Here is a 27,006-nt window from a genome sequence, read left to right as displayed (position 1 = left end):
TTCGGTATTTGAATGCCACAACAAAATAATACGGAGAGTTTTCACTATACAACATAGAACGAAAGGTAGGTCAGTCAACCAGCTTTTCTATATTGATCAATGATTATATTAATTTAGAAACCAATGAACACAAATTCATGGGCCCTAACTTTTTCCAATAAATTATGGAAAAGCGCTATTTGCCCCCCCATTTTGGCTATCCCCCCCCCCCCCCTAAATTTATAGAACCTAATATAACCAAATGAAATTGTTTATTAATTAATTAATAATCTCAGCATAGCTCAGATTCTCGCATATCGCAAGTGCGTGCATTGTGACCAGCTTGACCACATATGGAACATTTGCGACTGGTAGAGTACTCTGCTTATCCAATACAACAATGATATTCTGAGCACGGAAATGGTCCTTGATAAAACTGATCAGAGCCCCTCTCTTAGTGAAGGTTTTATCGATAATTGAAGCTGAAGATGCTTGTTGAGACATGTTGCTGAACGAGGTGAGAACTATCAGAAATTGTAAAAAAAATTGGGGAGGGGAGGATAGCCAAAATGGGGGAGCAAATAGCGCTTTCCATTATTCAGAAACCATATGTTTACACCATCCATGAATTGGATTCATGCAAGCCAACAAAGTTATAACCTCCTGGTGATTATTCACAATGTAACAATTTAAATTTCTATGGCTTAACTGAATCTAAGGTTTAGTTAAGGATTCATGCAAGCCAACAAAGTCATAACCTCCTTGTTATTATTCACAGTGTAACAATTTAAATTTCTCTGGCTTAACTGAATCTAAGGTTTAGTTAATGACATCCACAACTAATTTCCTCGACTTCAGTGGTGCCCATTTCCACCTTTTATAGTAACCTGCTTGCAAAAGGGCTAAGAAAAGCACTAACATTACTTTGAAGCCCATCTGTATGAATAAATATCATAATTAATCAAAACAAACACGATTTATTACTGATCAAATCCAAGTTAACAGCACTAACTCACCAGTTTCCTCTCCTCCATCTCTGGCTCAACAGCCCATGATAAGAATGTTACTACATCTTTTCCCATCTGTCATTGTAACCAACCAAGAATTTGAGAGGAGATTTGTGCAAGCTATGTTATGAGACAATATTTTCTTTGCTTATCTTCCCATTACAAACGGCACACTGTTATCTTCATTCATGAAGTAAAATTCACCTGACCTAGTGGAACAGGAAAAACATCGCAAGGCCCTAGACTACAGGAAGTTCCATACATAATACTAATGCCCACATCTATATTTCAACTCACATTCATCTAGATGAGTCCAATTTTTTCAAAATTATCATCAATTATAAGGACGAAGCTTTTGAACATGTCTTAAATTATCACATACCATGTTTGCTCTTGAATCATGTGAGAATTCTTTACCTTTAACACCGGTTTTTTCTTTTTCTTTTAGTGTGATGCTGGCAGGGAGTTCTTAAAGGACTATGGGCATAGGTACATTTATGAACTTTGGAGTTGGAGAATGAGACAGAGATCCCAAAAAACATTGGATCCAGTTAGCCAGAAAAACTATGTGTTTTGAGTTTGCCTGTTCAGTTGTTGCATTGGATGACTAGTGGAGGTTATTTGAGGGTCGCCGAGCCGAGTCACATTTTTGTCGTTCATGTTGTTTGGTTAAGCTATATATAAGGGAACAATCAGGAAATATGCAAATGGATTCTAAGATTTAGACATACAGGAACATGCAAGAAGAGGTCAGGTGCTGCAAAGAGCATCGAGACAGGCAAAAAGAGATCGTGAGCAATGGATGCGCTGAATCATTGTTGTCACCCACATGTGGGTCTGCCTCTAGCTCTGTGTGTGTTTGTGTGTGTGTTTGTGTGTGTGTTTGTGTGTGTGTGTTCATGTGCGTGTTAGGAAAAAAGCCAGAAAGTTCAAGGTTTGAGACTTTAAGAAAGAAAGAAAGTTATATTTATATCTTTTAACATACCAACTTGATCTGATCTATAAGACCAAAGAATAGATTATGCCTTACAATATTTTCTCATCTTTGAGAACAAACCAAAAAGTATATAACTAAATATAGGGTACTAAAGACTCTAGATATCTAGGAACTTAAGATTCTAAACCTAAATATACTGAAACTTTCATCTTCAAAAAATATCCAACATGGACCACTCCAAGATGCAGAGATTTCCTAAGAGATGCACCTTCAGTGCCAGGTGATAATGGCCTTCAGTGACAAGGCTGACAAGGTCATGGTTTATGTGAGCAACACATTGCTATTGCCTGATATGTTGTAGCCTCTTTACAGTGTCTTGGTCAAGACTCCACTTGTGTAGTCCTTGATTGACTAGTAGCATGAGTGATGTGGCTAAGCCGTGATTGTTCTCTGCTGATAAGCTGTTGTGGTTGCAGTGTTGTCCAACAACTTCTCTGTGTGTCTAGAGTTCTAGCACAAACAATCTCAAGCTTGGTCTTCATATTCCATGATCTTGCATAGGGGGTCAAAACCTTGTTAGAAGTGGCAGTGACATCTGCCTCTTATTTCAGAAAAAACATCACAACGGCACACAGTTCTTATTCCAACCCCCTCCCCCCCAATGACAAATTGGCAACTCCGTTCTTCCATGGGTTTTGCATTCATATTTGCCTATCTAAATTTCTAACTGATGTGAAGAGTTTCTAAACTCCCCTATCGCACTAAAAAGCACATGAGATAGATGTCTTCATATAGGGAGTCCTCATAAATAGATGTGATCTTGTGGCATGTGTAAAAGAGTGTCTTGTAGTGAGCCATTTTCCTACTAAAAGCTCAGATGTGGACAATCCAAGCTATATTGGAATAGAGGTAGCATGTTAATACTTATTCCATGCAATTGGAACCACCTTGCATTTTAGCATACCAACAATGATTGTCTCCATTTTAAGCCAGTTGTTTTGATGACCTAAGAGCCAATCTTCAATATATTTGTTTGGGGGCACTCAAATCTGTTGAATATCTATCAATCACTCATAAGAGAAATGCCTCAGTTACTATTGGAGCTGCTCTCATCTTCTCCCAGATGATATCATGGGAACTGATGCTTTGCTCCTTATCATGCAGACAATTATCAAGATTTAAGGTCTCTCTATATATGTCCAATTATGAGCCCTACAGAGGCTCCATTCGCAAATTTCTACTACGTAGCAAAGAGTCGTGGTTTTTTTTCTTCTCTCTTCTTTTTTCTTTTTCTTTTTCTTTTTCTACTGTCTCTTTGTCACATTCTTTATTTTTTGCTAGTTATTCTGTCATTCTTTTTTCTCAATTTCGATTTCAGGCTAAAAATACCATAAAGGGCGTCAAGAAATTGACACCACCTCCCCTCTAGATGTATTAGCATATATGATCATTGCATTGAATATTCAAGTATCTTAATACTAAGTTAAATTGGACCTGGAACTCGTTTGATCTAATTAAATCAAATGTGTTTTACATGTATCTATCGCTATTAATCCCATACTCTTGTGCTATGACATCATGGAATTTGAAATTCTCCATGCATATCATCGCAGTTTAAAGCACATAAATCTTTGAGGCATGAACTTTATATGTAAGTAAATACCTGTGTCTCTGTTGCAGGCGTGCCATCTTCGTACTCAACCCCACCATCAGTCAGCATTTTCGGCATAGCAATTGCCCCACCAGGAAAATAGGGATTGTAGTGAAGACCCTCCCTTATCTGCATAAAACCACATTACCTTGAGGATATTAAATTAATGATACTTCAATTACAAGCCTTCTCCCCATCTGCACACTAATACTACTGCCATAAGAGATATACAACCTGTACAAATGAACCCTAGTAGAAGAATTTCTCTCTTCTTACACATTTAATAAATAATATCTAGCGCCAAAACAATAAAGATAATATAAACATACCGAAACACCTGCGGGTGGTTCACAATATCCAGTGAGATGGGCCATAGTTCTGACCATTGTGGCATGCCTAGAGAAGAGACAAGGGTAAACAAACCGTGAAATAATGATCTCTGTATTGAAAAATAGATTAGGTATCACCTTATCAACCTTTGTTATCAGACTCAAATCTGGGGGATAAGCCCCTCCATTTGCAAATCGTGCTGCTTGTTCGTTTGGATATGGATTAGGAAAGTGGTCACTAGGTTTTCCTGATCTGGTATACATTTCTCCCTCATCATTTGGACCATCAATCACTTCAATCTCTGAAGCAACTGATTTTACTTCATCTTCTGTGTATGCAAACCCAACGAGGTCACGGAATGATATTAATGACATGCTATGACAGGCGGCACACACTTGTTGATAAACTTAATGTCCTCTCCTGATTCTGCAAGTAGTTGAAATAAATGAGTAATGTGATGGAAGTGTGTGAACAGAACCTCATATGAATAGGCATTGATGAACTGGGTACTATAGCTTAAGAACTAATAAAAGTAGGAAGAAACACTAACATATCCTTGGATTTTTATATATTGACCAGAAAACCCATCTGGAATTGCAATATTTTAAAGACGGATGAATATTCTGTAATTTGCCTAAAAGCAAGAGGCATTCTAATAAATATCCAATAGGTTAGGGGTACGTATTTTGATGTATTTTGGATAATTTACCAGAATATACCTCTCTAACACGAAACTATTAGAGACCAAGGTATATTCTCGTAATATTTTAAAACCAATAGTATTCTAATAAATATGTGCAATAAGTTAGAGGTAAGTTTTGTTTGTCTTGGATATTCACCAGAATAACTGTAATAAAAAGGTTTTGAAGACTAAGGGATATTCTAGTGGTTTTTTAAAATTAAGGGGTATTCTAGTAAACATCTAAGCAATCAGGGGTATTTTAATATTATTTTCCCTACAGAAGTACAGCATATTACATACGCAGCATGATCATAGGAACTCAAAACGCCTTCATGTGACCATGGATAATTTGGAGCATGAAGACCATACTCTGCCTCATCAGCATAGGCAACACCTGTAAGGCCTAAAAGACCAGCCACACCTACTCCAAAGTAGGTGAACGCTCTAGAAGTCCTTGCTCCATTCATCTCTCGAGCATTCTGTTTATTATCGATGGTAAGCCCTGTCTGCGACAACAAAATAACGTGATAATCTCAATATCTCAGCAATCTGAATGGTTAAAGAGATTCAAAAAAATGCAAATGGAGTTCTAAAACACCTAGAGTTTTTACCTACCTTGTATCATTACATAACTTTGAGATTAGAGTAACCATGATTATTTCATGTAATCAAGAGTAACAATCGTGACTGAGAAACTTATTTATTTATTTCATGGGATAATAGTGAATCTCTAGAGAGGTTACAAGCCTTAATTCCATGCAATAATCATGCATCTCCCATGAACATTCTTGCAATTGTATTTATGTACTTCAGAACTTCAATCAATTTTCTATTTTATATGTTGAGTTTTACATCTGTTCAGCTTACTAAAATTTTGGTCAGTGAATAACATCAAACGCATTTTGAAAAACTGACAACTAATGAAAATTTCTAGTTGGTGTTGATTGCTGCTAAGTAAATGCAATCTTTTTCATTGAGCCGGGCTGGCTACAAAATCTTAATTTCAGTGCAATAAGCATGCATCTTTAGAGAGTGTTCTTGCAATTGTAGTTATGTATTTCATGTTCATTGAAAGTATCCAGATTTCGACAACATTCCTCCTTTATATTGGAATTCTACATCTGTTAAGCTAGGAAAATAATATTAGACATGACCAATTTAGTGTCAAATGATCCTATGTATAGAATCAATATTCATGGAAAACTAGAACATAAAGAAGAACTCTAGCAGAAATTTGAGCACTTCCCATGAACACAAAACTCATAAATATGATTCCAATATGCTAAGCTAAAGCATTACATTTAATGCAATGTTCAGGGTGAGGAGAAAGCTCAATTCATTTCTTTGGATACACAAAATTCGCACGAAGCCTAAGATCAAACCTAAGTCTGAACATCTTGCCTCTCCGAACCAAATAGAAAGCTAATTTCTTTTCTTTGCAGAAATGCATAATGATGGTGAAGTAAACCCTAACCAATTCTATTCCTAGACCTAACCCTAGAAAAAAAAGACATCTTCGTACCTGAGATACAGCTGCTTTGCCCTCAAACTGGCGGAGGATGCGAGAGAAAGCACGCCCCGTTACCAAGGCCGCCTTACGAGCTTCCATGCCACCATCAATGCACAGAAAGCTGCAAGAAAGAATCGGAAGAAGAAGAAGACGAAACACTGTTCATTTTATGGTCTGGAAACATTTGTGTTTCAAACAATTGTCTGAAAAAAAGGAGCGATTGATTGTTATTGCATAATTAATTAAATTATGGCATTGATTGATTTGGCCCAGAAGACCCGAAATGACCGACATATGTATGTGGCACGAATCAATATGTATCTTTCGGCCACCACGGACAAACAAATGTCCGCCGCCACGCCCACTCGTTCGCCCGGATCACATGAAATGATCCGCCTCCACATGTTGCTCCCTACGCGATGCCCTTTGTAAAAAAATGTGGCGTACTGATTCGGTGGTTTGTACTGGAAACCGTGGCTTAACGGTTTAAACGGTTCGGTTTAGGTTTTTATAAACGGTTCAGTTTCGGTTTGGGGGTTTAGCGGTACGGTTTGGTTCGAGCCCTTATCAGTTTAATGGTTTTCGGTTTAAACATATTAAAATTTGGAAATTTTTACAATTTTTAAATAAAAATGTGAAATTTTGAATATTGGCCTAACTTGAAAACCAAATCCGAACCACGGAAATTGTGGTTTTAATGGTTTAAACGTTTGAAAGCATCTAAAACAGTTTGGTTTGAGGTTGAAGTTTTTGTAATGGTTCGGTTTAAGTTTTGATTTTTTTTAACAGTTTGAGTTTGACACTCTCGACCCAAGTTGTTGTTGATTGTTAGTGGCGCACGATTCTCTGGACTGAAGAAAATGTCAAGATGACGTTTGTTTCCTTGGTTCGGATGGAATGATCCATCATGCCATTGTAGGCACACAACAACAACAACAATTGTTATTTTCAGTTCACATGGTTGAGAATAATAAGAAAAGGCATCAACTGAACATGGAAATTGTGGGACATAAGACACGAACCCCATCCAAATTGATCAAGGTCATATATATATGTATCAACTAAGCATTGGGATGTTTTAAGTGGCAATTTGGGTATTTTCGGCTCATATGGTTGGCAATAATAATAATAAGGCATCAAGTGAACAAGGAAATTTGTGTCACGTAATATTTGAACCCATACAAACCGAGCAAGCTCATATATTTTTCAACAATACATTGGGATGTTAAAAATAGTAGTTTGTGTATGTTTTTCAACTAAGCATTGGGATGTCTAAAGTGGTAGTTTGTGTATTTTCAACTCATATGGTTGATAATAATAATAATAATAGTAAGGCATCACGTGAAGGAAAAAATTTGTGTCGCATAAGACTTGAACCCCGTCGAAACAGAGCAAGTTCATGTATTTTCAACTAAGTATTGGGATGTTTAAAGTGGCAATTTGTGTATTTTCAACTAATAAGGTTGATAAGAATAAAAAAGGCGTCGAGTGAACAAGGAAATTGTGTCACATAAGACATGAACCCCAACCAAACAGAGTGATCTCATATATTGTTCAACTAAGCATTGGGATGTTTAAAGTGGTAGTTTGTGTGTTTTCAACCAATTGGGTTTATAATAATAAAAGAAGGCGTCCAGTGAACAAGGAAATTGGGTTGCATAAGGTTTTCTTAGTACAATGTTTCTTTTTAACACATGGGTGTGTTTCTTAACATTATAAAACAAATATATTTTTTCATTTTTGTTACAAAGTTATGTTTTCTTTAAATGGCAATAACAATCAATTAGAACAACATTGGTAACAACATAGAAGGCTTTCACGTGTACAATTTAGTACAATAACCATTCGGTTAAGTGCGTGCCCATTTAAGTGCACCATTCAATTAAGTGCGCTTTTAATAGAGGTCAAAATCCAGATAAAAAAAATTACATTGTTCATGATGAAATTACATCAAACGAAATTAAAACTATGTTCCAAACTTTCAAAAAACAATAAAAGAAAGGAGTTTCTAACAAAAAAAAAATTTAAAAGAATTTGTTACGTGATGGTGGGTGGGGGGGTCTCCTGGAAATGCACAAAGAGAAATGCAAGGAAAAAAAGAACAAAATTTCGGAATCGGTCTCTCCAGTTGTAGCGTTTGTGTGCGTGTTATGTGTTGTCTGTGTGTGTGTGTTTCAGCGAGTTGGTAATTTTGATTCTCGTTAAAGAAAATAAACTTTCCTACTTAACCCAATTTTCCTTTTCCTTTTCCGTATTCTTTCATTCTTAATTATGTTTCTTTCTTTCTCTCCCTCCCTCACTTTCTTAATTTCTCTCCATCTCTCCTCCCGCCACCGCCTTCGTTCATTCTTAATTTTCTCCTTCTTTCTTTCACTCCCTCCTCCCTCTCATTCTCTTTCTATGCATCTCGTTTTTTTTCTTTCTATTCCAGCCTATGCTTTCTCCGTTGCTCCTCCTCTCTCTTTTTTCCGGTCTCCTCCATCTCCATTTGTACTACGATTCCTTAAGCCTCCCGCCATTAGGAAGAGAATGCAAGGAAAAATCTCATCATATCCAAGGAAGTTCATTAGGTAGGCCTAACAAAAAGGCAAAAACTCAAGGTAATATGGAATCGGGAAAAAGTGATATCCAACAAGAGTACGTTGAAACCATAAACATTTCAGGTCAATTATATCACATTAATCGATCACTTTTCTAATGAAGAAACATATGATACGAACACAGAAGGAAAAAATTTCAAGAAACCCTAAAAAAATTTTAAAAGCCCAAATTTTTTTTCAGAAAACCTCTAAATGTGTGGCTCGGTTAAGTGCGCACTTCACCCATACGTTCAAAGTGCGAACTTAACCGAATGGTTACTGTAAATGTGGGGTAGGATTGTTCTTGATCATTGACTATCTATTTGAATAGATAAACCATTTAATAAGATTTGCGAGTTAGTATACCTTTCTAGCTTCATGAGGAGAATAGGCATTGGACTTTTATTCCTCAAGTATGTCTATATGCAGATGATTGTAAGAGTGGCAATGTGCATATTCTTATGGATGAGGTATTGTTTTACATGTGGACGTAAGTGTTATTATTGTCATAATTTGAATTAAGTGCATTATGCATGTGCTTGAGTGGTGGCTTGTAAACATTTGATCGAATAGGCAACAACAATGTCATTGTTTATTACCAATCTATACGAGATAAATCAACCTATATAAAACTGTGAAATTAAACATAAATGGACTATATGAAATAGAAGATAAATAATTAATTACAACGTGAAATCTTTCCTTCTGGGATTTTGTTTTCGTGAACAAGTGATTGATGACTTTGATAGGGGGAAGGGGACTTTTTTTATATGAAAGAGAGCTTTTGACAATGATTTCAAATATGTTTTTCCCTCTCTCATAACCATACATGACCCATGCGTGATACATTTCAAGAGGGAAATAATAAAGGGGACTTAGGATTGAAGGCCATGAATTGCGAGACAATCAAACACCAACATTGAATATGACCATTCGAGTACTCACATATATTGTTCATAAATGGATTGTAGATCTCGACATGATCAAAGTACAACTAGAATGGTGCATATGTACTCATGAAAACACATGGCTACGTAAGGTCAATTGGGACCCTTTGCAATGGACGTGGCGCAATCCTTATGCAGGTCAAGGAAGCAAAGTCATCCCTTTCTTCCAATACACGACTACATTGGATTGTCACATTCTGGCCACTCAAATCGCCTGAGAGCCGGTTGTTGCAAAGGTCTAGCACACATATCATGTTCCTCACACAATTATCGCCAAGTTTTAGTATAAATTTTGGAAACAACACATGAGGCAATTTGCCACGTTCTAATGGTTATTAACACATAAGTCACTATCGGTTGGAATGTGACAACGTGGGACCCTTAGCTTTCCTAATTATGTAGCATGCCAAAATTATGTTAGGTGCAAGGCACAATCAAGTGGGGAAATGTATGTTGGTTATCATGGCAAGCCCTAGTTGATAGGTACGGGCATCAACAAGAGGGTATGACTTTGGTGATAAAAGCACAAGAGGTTTTCTTTTCCACCATTGACAATATCCACTGAACTCTTATTAATGCTAAATCTCAAGTTGAGTTGGAATTGGTCAGCCCAATAACTCTTTGGATTCTAAGGAAACATCGATGTAGGTGGGTCTTCTCCAACCAAACAATGCATCTAGTAATGTTAATGCAAGAGACATGGAGTGAGGTTGTAGCCACTCTAAAGAGCTAATACAATGGTCACAAGGGTGGCTCCGATGGAGTTGAAAGAGAACAACTAGCCTTCATCCAACAATTGTCGTCCTCTCCCTTTCTTTAGTCAATGGACATCCACATAAGATGGAACTATCGTGTCCCTACAGGGATTTGTATATAACACTCTCATCTGTAAAATTGTATAACTAATGGAAGGAGTTTTTTTTGGGAAAAAAAGAAGAGAAATAATCAAGGGGACTTTTAAATTAAATTGAAGATTTTTTTTCCTTCCACACATTAAGAATTTTAACAAATGAAAAACGGTTAGATAAATAATAAAATGCTTCTTACTTCAAGGGATAAAAGATATCAATGGTTTTGACAAATTGGCCATCAAGCTCAATGCAAACATCATTATAACATGTATAATATATATAGGCTAGCTAGCCCTTTCCTTCTATGCAAGTACTCCAGATGTCGCCCAATCTTTTAGGCGCATTGGTAGTGAGTGTATTAGGGTAAACATGGCCGTTAAGACAAGCAACAATCAAAGGTGTTTTTTCACGTGTATAGGCATAATATATAAGTAAAACAAATGTGTGCGTAATAGTCGACAACGGTTTGGTTTGAACTGAACCGCAAAACCGTGGCTTAACGGTTTCAACGGTTCCGGTTCGGTTCACGTTTTTCTAAATAGTTTGGTTCGGTTTCAATAGTAGAATCAGTGGTTTAAACGACTTAACAACTTTTTATTTATTTATTTTTAATTAAAAAAATTATTTACAAAATTGTTTTTAAAGAATCTTTTCATTTTCGAGCCTTATTCTCACATTTTAAAATCATTAAAATTTTGAAAAAATTTGAAATAATGAAATATTTTAATTTTGAAAAATTAAAATAATGAAATATTTTAATTTTGAAAAATTAAAATAATGAAATATTTTAACTTTAAAAATTTAAAAATTAGACCTAAGTTGAAACCGAAACCGAACCACAAAACCGTGGTTTAAACGGTTTGAAATTTTTTAACGGATTGGTTCAAGTTAATTTTTTTTTAAACGGTTCGGTTTTGACACTCTAAAACCGAACCGAACCGTTGGCGATTGTGATGTGTGTGTGTTTTTTTTTTGGGGGGGGGGGGGGGGGGGTGGTGTGTTGAGGAGGCTAAATTAATAAATAAAGTAAAGTTTAAGAAAAGATGAAGAATAAATGAATTGGAATCCTTGGAGCTAAAAACTTTAGAAATAAGAAAAGAAAGAAGAAGGAGCGATTTGATCGAAAGCAAAAAAAAGCAAAACGCAAAAGGGAATAAAAAGCGGAGAAGCGTTTTTTATATTCTCTGTGTCTTTTTGCTTTTTGCATTCAAACGCGCGGGCAAACGTCTGTGTGTGTGTGGAAAGCAAAAAGCAGAACAGATATCTCTTTCTCTCTCTCTCTCTCTCTCTCTCTCTCTCTCTCTATCTCAGTCTCTCAGTTTCTCACTGTCTCTCTCTGTCTGTGTCTCTCAGTCTCTCACTGTCTCTCTCTTTCTCTCTCTTTCTCTCTCTACCTCTCTCTCTCTCTCTGCCTGTGCGACTGTGCCCGTTGATGTCTGTGCTCTGAGACTGTCTGATGAGAGAGAATGATTAGGAGTGAGAGAAAGAAGGAGAGAGAGAGAGAGAGAGCGAGAGAGCGAGCTCGGGGGGGTTTGCCTGTGTCCGTGACATTCATGAAGCTTTAATGGCGTTCTTCTGATCCTTCTTTGCCTCCTCCGATTCTTCGTTTCCGTCACTGTGTGCGAAGAACGAGAGAAAGAGAAACAGAACGAGATCGACAACAGCTCGGCTCATTTTTTGTTCGTTCGTTCGTTCGTTCGTTCGTTCGTCTGTGGCCGCGGCATTCGTGAAGCTGCTGTAATGACTTTCTTCTGATTACTCCTCTGAATCTACGTTTGTTTCATCGACTCCCTTTGTCTGCTTCGCCATAGCTTCTTCAGTCTCTTTGTAAACGGACGGACGCATCAAGCAACACGAATGAAAAGAAAACATATCTTTCTTCTCTTCTCCGTCAATGCAGGTGATTCGAACCCAGTGCATTCCACGTCTTGCTGAAATAAAGTCTTTTGCACTCTTTCTTCCCGTACGATCTTTACTTTTTCTGCTCGATCTGATGCCTGATACCGCAGTTTCCTCTGAATCATCACGGTTTAGTACTTTTACATGATCCACGCTCTGAATTGTGACGAATCCTTGCAGAAGTGTCAGGTTTTGTCCTTCACATACCAAAATCAACCTCAGGTTGCCATTGCTAGAAACAGTGCTTCAATTTCCTGATTTCATCTAAGGCTAAATCGTGCTCTGGATAAGATGAAGGTTTCATAAGGTTCTAAGGATCAAGTTTCAGCTCCTGTGTCAAGCTGAAGCTCAGGGGCCACTGTAGTTACATTGCTTCAGTTTTTGGGTTTCAAAGACTAAACCTAGCTCTGGATGGTACAAAACATTATCAAGACTGGAATTATCAAGTTTCTATTTCACGCTAACTCTCAGGGGCCATAAGAGAAACATAACACCAGTCTCTCCGTTAAGCTTGCATTGCAAAGGACGAATTCTTCTAATTCTGCAGAAGTATGCGATTCAAGATACAGTTCAGACGTTGCAAGCTTCTATTAGCCAAAACTTTGACCTGGAAATGAAAAAGGTTTCAAATGCAGCAGAAACTGTTCTTTGCTATTTCAGGTTTAAGTTAAGGCCATATTTGCAGCTGCCTAGGTTCAGTTTCCTATAGCCAAGAAAACAAAGTCTTTTTCACAGAACTTCTTCACGCTTTTACAAATAAGAATATTGGTTTCGTTTATGAACGGATGTGATTTTAGGCCGGTGCAGTAGCACAACTCTCTGCGTTTCGTTCACAGTGGGTCCAAGTAACCATGGCGGCTGAAAGATCAACTGGTGCACCGCAACGACGTTTCTCACGCTCTCTAACTAATACTGGACAATTCTCCTCTGACTTCAGAGACAGTGAGGTCGTCCCTTCTTCATTGTCACAGATCGGAAACATACTAAGAGTGGCAAAAGAGATCGAAGATCAGAATGCAAGGATTGCCTACTTGTGTATGTGCTCCTTCATCAATACCACGCAAATCCAATCTTTTTCATAAGATTTATGTTCTGAAGTTAATTTTTTGTTTTTGAATTTCTTGTTATCTGCAGGTCGATTCCATGCATTTGAAAAAGCACAACGATTAGATCCTCACTCAAGAGGTAGAGGAGTTCGCCAGTTTAAGACTGCGTTAATCCAGAGACTGGAAAAGGTAAATTGAGAGTATAAATCAAGGGTGATATGTTCCATGAGTGTGCTTAAATGTTTCTGGGTCTTACTTTACTCAGCAGTGCTTGTTTTGCGAACAAATCAACAGTGATCCATTGCATTAATTATTTAGAGACATTTCTCTGGACTGTTAAAGATCTGTTTGTATTCAAGGAATGTAATCACTACCTGGGTGTACAACAGAATCACTATACTGGTGTACTAATACATATAAGCAACAACATATCATTATATTAGTTAACTGGTACAAGGGGAATAATATATATCTATATGCATGCGCTCAAACATTGAATATAATCACTACATTAGCAGATCGATACAAGAAAATCTGATCATCACACTAGTGTACTCATAGAAGGATCATAATCACTGTACAAGTTTACTGGTACCAGGAGCATAAACAATGTACTCGTTTACTGGCTCAAGGAACGTAATCACTAGACAAGTTTACTGTTGCCACATGCAGGATGGTGAAGAGACAGCCCACCAGAGATCAGAACCGACTGATGCGAAAGAAATGCGGAAGTTTTATCGATCATATTACGAGAACTATGTGAAGGCCCTGAGTGGAGCTGAACAGAAGGACAGGTAATTCTGATAATATTAGCTCACACCGTTGTCATTAGCATGGCATTCTGCAGTAATTTGTTCCTTTGAGTTTGTGATTATTCTGCTATAATTCATTTCTTTGAGCTATGGTAATTTCTTTACAGAGCCGAGTTGGCTAAAGCATACCTGATAGCAGGGGTACTTTTCGAGGTCCTTTGTGCAGTGAACAACGATGAGGGTGTTGGTCCTGAGGTAATTTAGTCCTTGAAAGGCCAAGAATAAAGACTAAATTTGTTCATGCAAACCTTACAGCTCCTATCCATGTGCAGATCATTGAGGCGAGCAGAGATGTTGAGGAAAAGAAGGAAATATATGCTGCTTACAACATTCTTCCTCTTGATAAAGATGGGGCATCTTTGGCAATTATGAATAGGGAGGAGGTACTTTGAAATAACATGAGAACACATTTGATTCTACAAGATTTTTGTATCTTAGTTTTTATGCCCATGCTTTGCAGGCTTTCTTAGTTTTTCTATATTTTAAAGGACTTTATAATAGTTGTAGATCTGTGTTGGAATATGCCTATGTTTTAGATGCTCTATTTCGCTCATGGTCACATGCTTCTCCTATAGCATGCCAGCATTTTTGTATATTTAGCGTTCTGTTTTGCTGTTGGTTTCTATTTCCTTCAATGTGCCAATAGCAAGAAAAACACTTAATGGATTCTAAGACGAGATTTATGTCTATTTCCTATTTTGGTCTAAAATGTAAAAGATTTTTTTTCTCAATGTGCCAGATATGTGCCGCTGTTGCTGCTCTGAGAAACATTAATTCATTGTTGTGGCCATCATCTAAAAAACCAGCAAAAGCTCTTACATTGGACATATTAGACTGGTTGCAAGCTATGTTTGGATTCCAAGTAATCTTTCTTATTGATATTTTATCCTCAAACATTTGTCATGAATGCTTGACTTGCTGCTCAAATGTCAGGATTCCTTTATCTTGCAGAAAGATAATGTAGCCAATCAAAGGGAGCACCTTATTTTATTGCTTGCCAATATACATGTGCGGCTTTGTCCCAAACCTACTCTCAACTATAAGGTATTTGATGAATTCTAGTCAATTCTTGCTGTTTACCAAATATTTACAGCAGGTATCTATGGATCAGTTTCTAACTAGTTACTTATGAACTATGTCAGCTAGATAATCGTGCAGTTGACAAACTTAAGAGCAAATTGTTCAAGAACTATATGGATTGGTGTGAATTTTTGCGTCGACAGAGCAATATAAGGTCTGGTTATTTGAGTTGCTGGAAATCTCTGAATTTTGTATTAACTTGTGTTTCAGTACACAACCTTATATGAGTGGAGCGATGTAAACTGCAGTTTTTCACTTGGCCCAAATGCATCAAATGAAACAATTCAACAGCGAAACCTTCTCTTTATTGCACTCCACTTATTAATTTGGGGAGAAGCTGCGAATCTGAGATTCATGCCGGAATGCCTTTGCTACATCTTCCATAACGTATGTTATGAAAGTTCAGTATAATGTTTTGTTTCTTAATTGAAGAGCTTCAGATTTGAATGCCTCTGCTACATCTTCCATTATGAAACTTCATTATAACCTTTTTCCTTTTCAATTTTGGTTTGTTATATGCAGTGTGAAAGTCAGGACACCGTCAATATATTCTCTATTGGGAATTTCAGATTGCATTTCAAGTTTTGAATATTTTTTTTAAAAATGCAGATGGCATCAGAGCTCAAGGGGATGCTCGGGAGTACTAGCATTGTTACTGGTGAGCATGTTATGGCTGCATATGGAGGAGATGAAGATTCATTTTTGAGAAAAGTTATAACACCAATATACAATGTGGTGGAGAAGGTGCCTCTTAATGATTCAAGATTATAGTTAGTCTGTTTTAGAATATTGTATTTGAATTTCAAACCATGAATTGCTTTTGCCCCGTAGGAAGTTAGCAATAACAAGAATGGAACTGCAGCCCACTCAGCATGGAGGAATTATGATGATTTGAATGAATTTTTCTGGTAATGTCTTTCATATTGTCCATCATAGATATCATTTAGTTCTGGAATCGTTTAAAATTTATAAATAATAGATTTAACGTTTTGCCATCCTAATGCTTGCAGGTCAAATGAATGTTTTCAGCTGAATTGGCCTATGAAATGTGAACTAGACTTTTTCCAGACTCGGGCCCAAGGTCGGCCTTCATCATCTCTTAAGGTGCATTCTTTGGTGTCCATCTTACTTTGCTCTAATGATTACTCTATGATTGGGGAAAATCTAAATTTGATGTGAGGTTCCAGGATCGCCACATTGTTTCTTCTCACAAGGTCAAAAAAATGAATTTTGTAGAAGTCAGAAGCTTCTGGCATCTTTTCAGAAGTTTTGATCGCATGTGGACCTTTTACATTTTAGCCTTACAGGTATACTTGCATGAAAAACGTGAAAGAGAATACGTGTGAATAATTTTGGCCTTTATGCTTTTGATCTTTCTTTGGGAATGACGTCAACATTTTATGTACTTTTGTGGAAATCATAACAGACACACTGAATTGAATTTGTGAAAGAAAAACCACAAATTAAATGGATATTTTGCAGGCACTGATTATCTTAACCCAGACGGAAACAGGTTCTCTTCTTGAAGTTTTCCAGCTTTCTGTATTTGAGAACGTCTTAAGCATATTCATAACAGCAGCAATACTTCGTTTGCTACAAGGTCTAATCTTGTTTATTGTATCTTGAGATGAATTATTATTTCAGCCCTCAAATTTAAACATCGTTAAGAAGAAAGCTGGATTACTCTTATACTTTGCAGTGATGCTCGATATTGCGTTAAATTTCAAAGCTTATCACTCCTTCAAGCTAAGCAATATGCTAAGATTGTCATTGAAGCTAGTAATAGCTGTGGCATGGGTTATTGCATTGCCAATCTGCTATGTACATTCATGGGAAAACCCAACTGGCATTATAAAAGTGATCAAAGATTGGCTTCGTGAAACAGGAAAGATTCCCTCGTTATATATTACGGTAGTTATAATCTATCTTTTGCCAAATGTCCTCGGTGCTGTTCTGTTTTTGCTGCCTTCTCTGAGGACAATGATTGAAAAGTCCAATTGGAAGATATTCCAGTTCCTGCTCTGGTGGTCACAAGTAAGTTTTCTGCATTTTCGTTATTTTTATACTCAAAAACTTATTCTCCCACAACGAGTTAAGGAAATAATATGAATGAAGTGGTTTTCTGGCACTTCATTTCATTGTGTTTGATACTCAATCCAGTCCACCCTGGCCTTTGTCTCTGCAGAGTGTGGCCCAGGTAGTATACTGGGTTTTTGATGAGATTACACCTACTCTCCAGCATTGATTATGTGCAATATCCTAGTTTCTTGTTTTATGAAGATTCTTTCATCATCATTTATATATGAGTTCTAACGTTCCATATTTCATGTAAGAACATTTCAAATAAGTTAAAGTTTAGGGTCCCTGGCCTCCTTGTTAAGTCTGAGTGATTCGAATAAATGTGAGCAGAACTAATGATTTAAGCAGAATCAATTCTACAAAAATAAATGCAGCAATGTGAATATACGAGAAAATATATTTATGGAATGTTAAACATTTTGTGGATGCAGCCTCGTTTGTATGTTGGACGAGGAATGCAGGAGGGTGCTGTTGCTCTGTTCAAGTAATCGATCTCATGCTCAAAGGGATGTATTTTTTTTGCTTGAAAGTTTCTGATATTCATCTTTGAATGACAGGTACACAATATTCTGGATTGCTCTTCTGATCTGCAAATTTAGCTTTAGTTATTACATTCAGGTCAGGAGGTTTCTTTTTTTTGCTATTGTGCCAGACTTTTATATTTGTCAGTTGTATCTTCCATTAGCATTCTTGGACATCATTTTAGTGAGTTGAGGGAGACTGTTTTGGCAGATTAAACCGTTGATGAAGCTTACACATGACATTATGGGTGTGACTTCTGTTCATTATGCGTGGCATGAGTTTTTCCCCCGCGGTATATTTTCGGCAATTGCATTTTTGAAAGATCCTATAATTTGTGTTTCATTATTGTTAATTACGATCATTTTATGCCTAATAACTATGAGAACTGTTATGCTAACAGCAAAATATAACGTTGGAGCTTTGATCTCTGTTTGGGTTCCTGTGATTTTGGTATGTTTATATAAAGTGGAATGTTGGTTTGGTACTTTATATCTAGGTACAGAATTTGACTTACTGAACAATTGCCATATCTCTGTTTCTGCAGGTCTATTTTATGGATACTCAAATATGGTATGCTGTTTTTTCCACACTTGTGGGGGGAGTGGCTGGTGCCTTTCGCCGTCTCGGTGAGGTTAGAAATCAATCACAAACAGATGTTTTTATGGAGTCCGAAATTATTTTCCATGCTATCGGAATTGTCTTGTGCCATTGTTTAATATGAGCTCATGTAACCTGTTCTTCTGCTATGGTGTAACACAATATAAAGTGTATATCATAACAATGATGTGATCATCTGCATGGCCTTTCCTTGGACGGAAATGCTATATATATTTATGTATGTCTAAATGTGTATGTGTACACATGTGGACAATATGGATATCTCACAACCAATCGTACTGCGTATAGTAGCAATTTCTGACACATTGGATTTTTAGGTTTTCACTTAGGCAATCTCTACATGATTCTTGATGAGCCTCAAAACATACACAGAATACACAAGGCATGTCCTCCCAGTCATTTTTGAATGTTTCCAATCTTAAGACAGATAGGGGCACACTGGTTACGTCCTTGCAATCATTTTTGTGGGCTGTCACCTCGGATTAAGATAAGTATTACAAAAGAAACGATATGTATACATACAGGCATAGATTCAAAGATAGATAGGTAGTATTCGAAAATCAAGAGATTGCTTAAATTATTAATAGCTATATAAGTACAATATAAAGTAATAACAACTTACAACAGTAGAGTTTTTAGCTCTTCTTGAACCCGTTGACCAACTCCCCTTTTTCTTCCCCCCCCCACCTTTACAATTGGCTTTTGAGACGTATATTATATTAGTGAATTAATTAATTATTGATGTATGTGTGTATATACATATATGTATGGAGGTATATATGTATATATGTATGTGTATATGTATATATGTATGTGTGTATATGTGCATACGTATATATGTATGTGTGTATATGTATATATGTATATGTTATATGTATATATGTATGTGTGTATATTATATTGTATGTGTATAGCTATTAATAATTTACGCAATCTCTTGATTTTTCAACATTACCTGTCTATTTTTTCTCCAATTCTATTATCTTTCTATCTCTCCTTCTAATTCCCAAGTCCTCTCAATCTATCTATTTTATTTTCTTTCTTGCTCTTTGTATCTCTCCAAGTTCATAATCCTAGTAGTTCCGATGCATTGATCATGAACTTTACAACAACGTGGGGATGTGTATGCCAGGAATTTGTCAATGTGCAAACATGTTGCACTTGCCACACAAGTTAATCCATTCCATCTCATGAACTTTAAGATGTGCCTACTTGTGAGTTCTGAAGTATATATTTCAAATGTTATCTACAATGCAGATTCGTACACTTGGTATGCTGCGTTCGAGGTTCTCTTCGTTGCCAAAGGCTTTTAATGATCGTCTAGTGCCACATATGGTAATTGTTGACTTACATCTGTGGCCACATAGAAAATATTTGTACACCATGTTGAAATATTTTATCTTTATCCTTGCAACAGATTTGTGATGCAAAGACCCAGCATGCAAAGTTTGCACAGCTGTGGAATGAGTTTATCCTTAGTTTTAGGGAAGAGGACATCATTAGCAACAAGTAGGTCTTGCGCAAAAGTGACATTATTAATCTGAAAAGGGTTGGATTTTCAATGTTAATGTGCATGTATATACACGCAGGGAATTAGATCTACTGCTTGTCCCGTCGTCTTATTCTTCAGACACCAACTTGAAAATAAACTCTGAGCAATGGCCACCATTTCTACTTGCAAGCAAGGTGACATTTTGTAATATTCAATAGAATTCATCCACCATTCCTTCCAAATCTTGACAGAAACTGCTGTTCATCTGCAGTTGCCAATAGCACTGAATATGGCAGCGGACTTTGAGGGAAAGGATCAGGATCTTTGGAAACGTATTTCTGCAGATTTCTACAGAAAAGTTGCGGTTGAGGAGTGTTACGAGCTTTTCAAACTCATCCTAAACTATTTGATCATTGGAAAGAGTGAAAAGAGGTAAATTAAATAAGTGTCTCACATGGTTGAAGCTTCTTTGACATTTTGGACGATCAATTAAAGAAGTGTCTGAAATGGTTGAAACTTCTTTGACATTTTGGACGATCTTTAATTTGTTGTTTGTTTACTTTATAATGAGTTTGTTATTACAAATAGATGTTCAAATATTCGAAACATATATTCTTTGCATGTTATTTGTTCAGAATCTTGAAGATCCTTTTAAATAAAGTGAAGACCTCTATTGAAAATAGAAAATTTCTTGACACTTTCAAGATAAAAAAGCTTCCTCTTCTTTACCAGAAGTTTGTCGATCTCATCTTAACTTTGGTAAGCTAGCTATAACTCGCTTGAGGAACATATGCGAGTTAGTTTCATTTTGGAATGTGTTGTTTACTGATAATGGTGGTATAATGCATCATGGTTTGCAGCAGCAAGAAAGCTCCGACGATTCAAATCATAGTGCTTTAGTTCTTTTACTTCAGGATATGCTTGAAGTGACTACACAAGACATTATGGAGGGAAGGTAACTTTTTCCTTCTCTTACTAAATCTTGTGCAAAGCATTTTTCCAGCTGTTTCTCAATACATTTTACCTAATTCTTTGTGTGAATCAGCTTTGACCATGAGTTGAATGTCCAAGGCAAAGATCAATCAGAGAAAAAACAACTCTTTGCGAGCACTGTTCCACCGGCAATACATCATTCTCTACCTGATTCTCTTGCCTGGAAAGAGCAAGTATGTGCATTCAGTGGTTATGTGACTGTAATTATTTGTTTATCTTGTATTTTATAGTACAATTTTTACTCTTTGCTTTTCTCAGTTAATAGCAGCTTAAAAAAGACCCATATATCTTTGATTTATTTATTTAAAAAAAATAAATCAAGGATATATGGGTCTTGTTTTTGCAAGTTGTTTTGAAAGGCTGTAAATCTCAGAAGCCTAATCAAAGGTATTTGCTTTCCAGATTAAGAGGCTGTATTTGCTGCTCACTGTCAAGGAATCGGCCATGGATGTACCGTCAAACTTGGAGGCACGGAGACGCATTGCGTTCTTTACAAACTCTTTATTTATGGGAATGCCAAGAGCTCCACCAGTGTGTGACATGCTATCATTTAGGTATAATAATGAATTTTGATAAGGGTTAGGACCCGTAATTTTATAGAATGAATCCTTTGTTCTTTTGCTTTCAAAAGAAGACATGCATTTTGAATTTATGTCATTGCTAGAAAAAATAGCCCTGACAATTATAATTCAAGGTTGTAATATTTATACAAGAAATAAGTAGTGAATTATACCTTAAATGTATGTACGTGTAGCTTTCCATTAGACTCTTTACAGAATGGACACCAAGAAAGAAAAGTATTGCCTTTGCCACATCACATTTCATTAAATTTATGGTATCACAATTGAAAGTAACACTTTTTTTAGTTAAATTATTTTATGAAATTTTATTATGTTTGGGTTTATGGCTGATCTTATTAAGTTCTGTTAATTCCTTTGATGCATAGTGTGTTGACTCCATATTATAGCGAGGATGCAGTATATACTATTGACCAAATTAATCAGGATAATGAGGATGGTGTATCCATCTTGTTTTATCTACAAAAGATCTATCCAGGTAATTTCATATAACTTTGATAAGTCTCCTAGGTGCTTATTGGACGGAGTGGTCCCTGTTCGCTTTCTTATATTTTGAATTCTTGCCGCTATCTAGATGAATGGGAAAATTTCTTAGAGCGCTTGGACCTTTTAAGAGAAGGCGAGAACAGGAAAGAAAATGATCGTTGGTCTGGGGAAAATGAGCTCGAGTTACGACATTGGGCATCTACACGTGGACAAACACTATTCCGAACAGGTATTGAAATCTTGCAATTCAAATTCTTCTACATGGAAAAAGTGTTTCAAACACCAGACTTACTTGGTTGTTTTTGTATTCATTGTAGTGAAAGGAATGATGTATTATTGGCGGGCTTTAAAACTTCAAGCATTTCTTGATATTGCATCAGATAAAGGTAATTGTTATATTTTTCTTGATTTTTGTCTTAGCTCAATTGACCTAATTTTTCTTCGAGTGAAGCAGATTATGTTGGTTTTTCTTAGTATCCATACATGTATATTTCTAACTTGTTTCTAACAGCACCAATAATATTTGTGCGGATACCTAATATGTTTTTGAAGTGGAATCTAAATTGTTCTCCCAAAGATACCTAATACGTATTCTTCAGTGATCCCTGGTGATCTGAAGTTTTAGAGAAACATGAAACTTTATACTAAAAACAGCATTCAGTAATTTTATTGCATCCTCTGATTTATAGTACTTTATTGCTTTCTCTTAATCTTCTGGTACTAATCCACAAATAACTTTTTCATGAAATCATGAATTTAAACCCAAATTTAGCATTAAACAGCACATGTATTCTGCAGAAATAGCTGAGGGTTACAAAGCACACATTGCAACCTCTGCTTATGAAGGCAGCCAGAGGTCACTTGAAGCGACCCTGGAAGCAGTAGTAGACATGAAATTTACGTATGTGGTTTCATGCCAAAATTATGGTGCCCAAAAGCGATCTGGAGATCAACATGCAGCAGATATTTTGAGTCTAATGGTGAAGTATGTAGCCCACCTGTCCCATCCAGTGTATTCAATCTAGAACAAGGATGGTTGATCCCTTGTATATGTATAGGTACCCTTCTCTAAGAGTTGCATACATAGATGAAAAGGAGGTGAGGGAGAAAGACAAGATGCATAAAGAATATTACTCAGTCCTTATCAAAGCAGTAAATGGATTGGATGAGGTAAATTATTTATCTGTTCTCTAAACCTCAAGCTAACTCCAAATCATGGATTGGGTAGCTTCTGTGCTGCTATTTAAATTGTCATGTATTAGCCAACAAGGATGGATTAGGATCTAATAGGAATTGATCACCATGAAATAGATGGGGCATTTTCATTCCCAATTATATTATTGCTAACTCATCTTCATCAGGAGCATTGGGATTTTGGTATTTCTTCCTCTCCATACAGAAGACTGCTTAAAATTGGTCAAACATTCATCCACGCATCAGATTTGTAACTTTGACTTAAAAGTAGAGACAACAAACATATTTCTGTCTGTATGTTTTACAATCCGATTGATTTGCTTAATCCAAAAGAGATTTCTGTTTGCAACTCATATTCGAAAACAAACTTTACGAAAACAAATGTTTTTGTAAGGTTTTAAAGATTAACATAGATGTGAATTTTCCATACAAAAGAAAGTATATATAGATTACTAGAATCAATAATTAAGTGTTTTTACTAAAACTTAATGTTTTGGATGAAATCAGGAGGTATACCGAATCAAGCTGCCTGGTCAAGTTAAATTGGGAGAGGGAAAGCCGGAGAATCAGAATCATGCGATTATCTTTACACGAGGGGAGGGATTGCAGGCTATTGACATGAATCAAGTAATGTTTATCACTGCAAAATTGCTGAATATGTTGATTTAAACTGATGGACTTCTTATGAATATTGAGGTATTTCAGGATAACTATCTAGAGGAAGCCTTCAAGATGCGGAATCTGTTAGAAGAATTCAAGGAGGATCATGGTGTCAGGGATCCTACGATCCTTGGTGTAAGAGAGCATATTTTTACTGGGAGGTATATCTTTTCAAATTAGTAATATGACAGGCTTGTCACTGTGATATGGATGGTTGCAACTCCATCCAGAACAAACCTTATATGGAGCATGCCGTTCCTTTGTTTTTACAGTGTCTCATCATTAGCTTGGTTCATGTCCATGCAAGAAACAAGTTTTGTCACGATTGGACAACGTGTCTTGGCACAGCCATTAAAGTAAGCTCTGTTGTATGTTGTCTGTTCTGAGATATTTGAATGATATTCTGTTTAATTTTAACATCTTGCCTATACAGGACTCGTTTCCATTACGGGCATCCAGATGTCTTTGATAGGTTGTTCCATATAACACGAGGTGGTATAAGCAAAGCTTCACGTGTTATCAACCTGAGTGAAGATATATTTGCAGGTTTGTTATTTTGACTTTTGAACTGCATATGCTTATATGTTTATATGCTTTTTACAGTTGATTTTATTTTCTTTATACACTAGGATTTAATTCTACTTTGCGACAAGGCAATATAACACATCATGAATATATTCAAGTTGGCAAGGGGCGGGATGTGGGTTTGAACCAGATATCAATGTTCGAAGCCAAGGTTGCCAATGGAAATGGAGAGCAATCATTAAGCAGAGACATATATCGTCTTGGGCATCGGTTTGATTTTTTCCGGATGTTATCATGCTATTTTACAACAGTAGGCTTTTATTTTAGTTCAATGGTATGTCACTTGGTACCAAGTTCTGCTATGTTCGATTTTAATTTTAATAACAGTTTCTTCTCATTTAGTCATGAACCCTGTGGATGCCATAGTATCAGAAGTGGGAGATCTAGTATAATATATGAAACTTTTGTAATCATTGCTTGTCTTCATTTTATGGATGGTTGTCTTGCAGGATATGCATTCTTATATGTCCATTTTATCATTGGTTGGATACCTAATACAATATGTGAATCTTACCTAATCATTGCTTGTCTTCATTTTGCAGATGGTTGTGCTTACGGTATATGCATTCTTATATGGTCGTCTTTATCTGGCTTTAAGTGGCTTAGAAGCTTCTCTTGTGGCTGAAGCTGAATTAAAGAAGAATGTTCCTCTGGAAGCGGCATTGGCATCTCAATCCCTTGTGCAGCTTGGTGTATTGATGGCACTACCCATGGTTATGGAAATAGGCCTGGAGAGAGGATTCTGGAAGGCTGTGAGTGATTTTATAATAATGCAATTGCAGCTTGCATCTGTATTTTTCACATTCTCATTGGGCACAAAAACTCATTACTTTGGGAGGACTATACTACATGGAGGTGCAAAATATAGAGCAACAGGACGTGGATTTGTCGTGAGGCATGAAAGGTTTGCTGAAAATTACCGTTTGTACTCGAGAAGCCACTTTACCAAAGGAATGGAACTTACTATACTTCTTCTGGTCTATAGTATATATGGAAAGTCAAACAAAGGCTTAGTGCCATATATCTTAGTCACATGCTCAATGTGGTTTCTTGTGGCATCCTGGTTATTTGGCCCCTTCTTGTTCAATCCCTCTGGATTTGATTGGCAGAAGATTGTGGAGGATTGGGATGACTGGAACCAATGGATGAATAGTCGTGGGGGCATTGGTGTACCCTCAACCAAGAGCTGGGAATCATGGTGGAATGAAGAGCAAGAACATCTCAAATACACAGGCTTTTTGGGCCGATTTTTGGAAGTTATTCTTTCACTGAGGTTCTTTTTGTACCAATATGGCCTTATCTACCAACTTAACATCGTGAATGGAAACAAACAGATACAGGCAAGGGACTTCACAACTAAACTGTGTCTTCTTTTCTAAAGCATCCTTGTTTCTCATTTCTACTGCCTATGTGGTTGCAGGTGTATGGCATGTCATGGCTAGTGATTGCAGCAATGATGGCCTTATTGAAGGTATGATTTATATTTTAATAACTACATAACCAATTTGGCAAAATTCTTCAAGTTTTTAGTTGGAGAGTTCACCAAGCGTAGGAGACTCTTACGAGGTTCCTCTTAATTTCAGAAGAATGAAAATGTTTATTTATGGTTTTATGATTTAAGTATAAGAGACTGATTTATTTCTTGATTAAATTGGATGCCAGGTTGTCTCAATGGGAAGACAACGGTTTGGCCCAGACTTTCAGCTCCTGTTTAGACTGATGAAGGCTGCACTCTTTCTTGTTGTAGTCTCCATACTTGCAGCACTCTTCTTTGTTTTTACCTTTACATCAAGTGACCTCTTCATCTCCATGCTAGCTTTTTTTCCGACAGGCTGGGCAATTTTACAGGTATCTTTTGCATAATCACAGGTTACCTTTTGCATAATCACATTGTTCTTTCCATGTAAGCTCTTGTTTTCTTCTTTCCCAATTGGCACAGGTTGCACAGGCATGCAAACCAACAGTGGTTGCAATAGGGCTATGGGATTCAGTGAAGGCACTTGCACTAGGGTATGAATACATGATGGGCCTTGTGTTATTCACCCCAATTGCAGTGTTAGCTTGGTTTCCGTTTGTGTCTGAGTTTCAATCACGACTCTTGTTCAACCAAGCATTCAGCAGGGGTCTTCAAATCTCTCGTATCTTAGCTGGTGGCAAGAGGGGCTGATGTCATATTTTTATCACTTCATCTGGTCCATTCGTGTATGTAATGATGATAGAAAGCTAATTCTTTTATTACGGGAAGGTTCCCCATTTAGGTAGGTGATATATGCAATTTGATCTAGAAAATAGACTTAGCAAGAAACTAGGAATTTGATCTTTCATGAAACTAGGGATAGAAAATCCCCCCCAAAGGATTTGCCATATAAAATATGGCTGTCAAAGGCGATACCTAAATTTTGTTATGTAATGAAGAAACTGAAAAGGATTATACTACATGTTCACTAGAGCAATGCCTACCAGTGAAGGGAAATTCCAAATCTGCTGTT

At 36.7% G+C, this 27,006-nt stretch overlaps 1 non-coding gene and 2 pseudogenes across 3 annotated transcripts; 2 read left to right on the top strand and 1 right to left on the bottom strand.

Moving 5' to 3' along the window:
* Positions 1-649: 649 nt before the first annotated feature.
* LOC147856822 (cytochrome c1-2, heme protein, mitochondrial-like) lies at positions 650-6,301 on the bottom strand (annotated as a pseudogene). Its single transcript, XR_015530611.1, has 7 exons — positions 6,109-6,301; positions 4,887-5,092; positions 4,051-4,330; positions 3,904-3,970; positions 3,587-3,703; positions 996-1,061; positions 650-915 (listed from the first exon to the last, which is right to left on the bottom strand). The product of XR_015530611.1 is annotated as a cytochrome c1-2, heme protein, mitochondrial-like (transcript).
* A 6,030-nt stretch (positions 6,302-12,331) lies between these two features.
* Positions 12,332-26,966, top strand: LOC147856820 (callose synthase 5-like; annotated as a pseudogene). The gene is made up of 41 exons (XR_015530603.1): positions 12,332-13,407; positions 13,507-13,607; positions 14,091-14,212; positions 14,338-14,425; positions 14,503-14,613; positions 14,970-15,092; positions 15,182-15,274; positions 15,373-15,464; positions 15,559-15,697; positions 15,920-16,054; positions 16,142-16,218; positions 16,321-16,414; positions 16,498-16,617; positions 16,793-16,910; positions 17,010-17,344; positions 17,821-17,873; positions 17,947-18,007; positions 18,122-18,203; positions 18,312-18,361; positions 18,456-18,542; positions 19,787-19,864; positions 19,947-20,038; positions 20,119-20,215; positions 20,293-20,453; positions 20,657-20,780; positions 20,885-21,187; positions 21,417-21,568; positions 21,961-22,070; positions 22,167-22,307; positions 22,396-22,464; positions 22,877-23,063; positions 23,137-23,248; positions 23,780-23,899; positions 23,978-24,093; positions 24,205-24,288; positions 24,366-24,478; positions 24,562-24,791; positions 25,060-25,905; positions 25,938-25,988; positions 26,180-26,365; positions 26,457-26,966. The product of XR_015530603.1 is annotated as a callose synthase 5-like (transcript).
* Positions 22,393-22,474, top strand: LOC147856821 (small nucleolar RNA J33). The gene has a single exon (XR_015530656.1). It is a non-coding gene; the product is annotated as a small nucleolar RNA J33 (small nucleolar RNA).
* Positions 26,967-27,006: the final 40 nt, after the last annotated feature.

This window comes from Azolla caroliniana, unplaced genomic scaffold (genome assembly GCF_043228905.1).
Source record: "Azolla caroliniana isolate FFs.n. ecotype wild unplaced genomic scaffold, voAzoCaro1.0.p SCAF_12, whole genome shotgun sequence".
NCBI classification, from domain to species: domain Eukaryota; kingdom Viridiplantae; phylum Streptophyta; class Polypodiopsida; order Salviniales; family Salviniaceae; genus Azolla; species Azolla caroliniana.
This window is presented reverse-complemented; position numbering and strand designations above follow the sequence as displayed.